We start from the raw sequence: 4,234 nt of genomic DNA, 5'->3' as shown, positions 1-4,234 counted from the left end.
AGCACAGAGCCCGCAACAGGGCTTGTACTCATGAAGCATGAGATCATGACCTGAGTTGAAATCAGACACTTAACTGACTGAGCCAACCAGGTGCCTCATCTCTCTCATATTTTTCTTAAGTGTTATTTTTCAGAGAGAGAGAGCACGTGAGAAAGTGCTCACAAGTGGGGGAGGGGCAGAGAGAGAGGAAGACAGGATCGGGAGAAAAAGAGGGAGAAAAAGAGGGAAACAGCATCCAAGCATGCTTTCTGCTGGGATCAAACTCACAAACCATGAGATTGTGACCTGAGCAGAGGTCAGACACTTAACTGAACGAGCCACCCAGGTGCCCCATTCTCTCTAGTATATTTAATTCTTACTCTCCATACAACCTTGCAATCTGCCTACAAGTTCTTTCAAGTGTTTCAAGTCTTTGCCACCCTAACAAAAAACAACTTCCCTTAAACTTAACTTCCCTCTATTTCTCTTCCTTTAGCTTTCCTATTTTCCCAAGAAGCTCTCACTGGCTATGCTTCAGAACCATTCACTGATCTCTTGATGCCACTCCAGTGAAAAAACTCATTAATAGGTCATTAATAGCTGTTATTAATGGTCTTCCATAGTTTCTGCTTCCATTTATTAAATTTAACCATTTCTCAAAAATTCTGTTATTAGTTGGTTCCCTATTCTGCTCTGTCCATAGTCTCCTTCTGATTAACATGATCTACTTCTAGAATTTCAATATCATCCTAGCATCAGTAACTCTCAATCTGTATCTCCGGCCCTGATTGTGCTCCAAAATTTCACAATTTGACTTCCAAGTGATTGCTTTGTAATTCTACATGGCTTTTCTTCTGGCTAAAAAACCACAACATGTCCAATCCAGCATCATTTTTTTCCTCCACTCTTTCCCTGGCCCTCAACGGCATTTACTAACTCAGATCATGGAAATAACTAAGAGAGACTCAGAATCAATTTCAATTCCTCCCTCAGTCATCCAGGCTTATTTACTCTCTCTTCAAAATAAGTGGTATCTGTCCTGTAGTCACTGCTTCGGGTAATGGAGTTGTGTTCATAGAAGTGTAGAGTTGCTATGTGCAACATTCTTCTCACTAGAACCTCATTCATAATTAACTTTTCCCTCACATCCCATATTTACTAGATCCTACTATTTTTATATCCAAAGTATTTTTAACTTCATCTCTTCTTTTCCATTTACACACCGTCTCTCATCTAGACTATTGCAATGTTCTCCTGACACTGCCTCTAAGCCATCCTGTACTCTGTCCCCAGAGATACCTTTACAGCTTCCCACATGGTAGGGAAATGGGGCAGTAATTCTAGATATATATAACCAATGGATTCTCATTTCCTATATCACTAGTTTTAAGTTTTCCCATGTCTTAAATCAGTAGATGGTACAGCTGTGAAGGTAGAGCAGCTAGGGCATTAGTAAGGTCGCTGATTAGTTCTTGATTGCCAATTAAATACAGTCCACAGTAAGAAAACCAGTCTTAGAAGCTGGATTTTGTTGAAAAAGAGCTGTGTGTGTATTTCCCTGTATATGTGTGTTTCTAAATTCCCAATGCTTCTCTTTAAATATCAAGAGTAAAGCATAGGAGTTTAAGTCTCTTGTTTTACCACAATTCATAAAACAGAGAGGGTACCAAAATAAGTTCCAATAATAGGCAGGTAGAAAAATTTACAGATTATAAGGTGAAAGTTAAAATGTTGCCTGATTTCCTGAGAAAACGCACTGTGCACTCATGCCACAGGATGCAGATACAAGATGTAGAAAGACATGTGAAAATTTTCAGATAGGTTTTAGGGGAAGATAAAATTAGAAGGGTCTTACTCACTGCTTTCCATTTGGAACACTAAAAACCAACCACATTGTGGCATGCTCTGATGTTCTGTCTCAGCATAAGATGGTCCCGGTAGACAAGAAATAGAGGCATGGCATAATTAGACAAGAAGTTTCCCACAGCCAACAATATGACATATAGGAAATCCAGATGTCCCCACACACATTAGAGAAGAGTTTCAGGCATCTAGAAAAAGCCAAAGGCCTGGGGTCCTGACAAGGAAGCCACATGGTGTAAAGACCTCATGAATGAAAGCATGGGCAAGTAACATTTCATCAGATACCATCAAAAGCTTACTAGTGACCAGATAAGATAAGAAGCATCTTGGTAGAGTCCAAAGAAGACCCAAAGGACAGCAGAGAGAATTTTAGCTTTTCCCCATCCTATAAGGACACATATAACTTTCTGTGCATCCAGACACTATCTTGAGAAGAGAGGAAGGGATACCCCTTGAAAGAGCAAATATACATTGACAGGTAGGTTTCACCTTGAATTGGCTGGCTATTTACATAATAGAGATTGTTCTATAAAGTAGAAGAATTTAGATCACCTTTAACTGACAAGTCCTTTTCTTCGGTCACCAGGCAGGGGGACTTGAAATCAAGATACATTCAGAAAACAAAAATCATGGCAATTTCAGGTTTTTGAAAATCTGAGTAGTGTTGGTAGATTTTTGCCCTATTCCATGGGCATTTCAGACCCTCTGTGATCTTGCCTTGACTTTCTACTTTTAGATACTTTTCTTCCTTTGACATTTCACATACTTTTAAGTGCTGGCCAAGTCAAATTACTCACCATGTAATTTCACTGCACCATTGAAATTACTCTTGATGTTCCCTCAACCTCACTTGCTTTCTCTTCTTCTCCTATGAAAATATGACTCACTCTTCAAACCCTAAATTACTTATCACTTCTTCCACAAAGCCTCCCAACAGCCCCATCCCTGACCCCCCTTGGAAGTAATTGCTCCTTCTTCTACCATTCCAACATTTTAAAAAATATTTTATTGTCAAGTTGGTTTCCATATAACACCCAGTGCTCATCCCAACAAGAGCGCTCCTCCATGCTCTCACCTCCCTTCCCCTCTCCCCCACCTCCATCTGCCCTCAGTTTGTCCTCGGTATTCAAGAGTCTCTCATGGTTTGCCTCCCTCCCTCTCCCCAACTATATCTTCCCCCTTCTGTTGGGAGCCATTCTGAACTCACTAGTTGAAAAAACTCCTTGTGAGGTTAAGGCAAGTTTGCAAGGTCCTTGCAGTCAGATGATGACCAATATCCGCACCACTTAATTGTTTCTGCTTGAGCACCGACCCCCTCCCCCAGCACCTTGTTGATTGGTATTCAGAGTGACTTATTCTGGCCTTGATATGCTGATTGCAACTTGTGAAGGAACTTATTGTAGGAACTTCTTCTTTTGTGATTATGGGAGCAAATATTGCACTTTCTGAAAAACCTAGTTTTCTTATACTTCCCCTTAAGCAAACAGGCTATTGACCCCTGCTCACAAAGAACTAACTTTTGCTTTGCTGTGCTAAAAACAATGTCTTGTATTGTATTTGAATGCTAACGATATCTTCCTTCCCCATAATCTAAATCACCTACCTCAATCACTATTGATAAATGTTATGCATGGGTCTTCTACAAATCTATGTTCTGGGAAATTTTTACATAAGAAATTTGTCATCAGAAATCATTGTCTAAGGCAAATGCCGCTTCTGTGCTGTTCCCCACACACTTAATCATAAATAAAGATGAGTCTCAGTCAGTGCAGAGTTGCCTGACTGGTGACCAGAAAGAATCTCGTGGCTTTCTCATACCTTCCTTGCCTATACCGTCCACCCTTCAGGGACCCCTGGACTGGCTGGAGCTGGACTCTGGCANGAGGGTGCCCGTTTCTCCACATCCTCGTCAGCATCTATAGTCTCCTGAAAGGACATCCGAATGGCCAACAGACACAATGCTCAGCGTCACTCATCACCAGGGAAATACAAATCAAAACCACACTGAGATAGCACCTCATGCCTGTCAGAGTGGCCAACAACATTTTGTATCTCACTGTTTGAAAGTCCGCAAGCAAAGGTTGAACTCAATCTCCTTTCTGTGTTGATATGCTTAGTAATATTTTATTAAGTAGTGAAGTTTGTAAATGTTCTAAAAGTTACCATTCCTAATATCAGTGATCATAATATAAAGCTGTAATTATTGAAAATGTGGGGAATCTTCTGACTCATTGTTGCTAAATGAATAGTGCCTTAATAAATACTAGATTTCTTACTATTCACTTTATTGTAAAGGTACATTTGACAAAACTGTAGAATATTTAAAGTGTACATGATGATTTGATATATGTATACACTGTAAAAAGATTCCCCTCATCCAGTTTGCACCTCC

This window comes from Crocuta crocuta, unplaced genomic scaffold (genome assembly GCF_008692635.1).
Source record: "Crocuta crocuta isolate KB4526 unplaced genomic scaffold, BGI_CrCroc_1.0 scaffold1310, whole genome shotgun sequence".
Lineage (NCBI taxonomy): Eukaryota > Metazoa > Chordata > Mammalia > Carnivora > Hyaenidae > Crocuta > Crocuta crocuta.
This window is presented reverse-complemented; position numbering follows the sequence as displayed.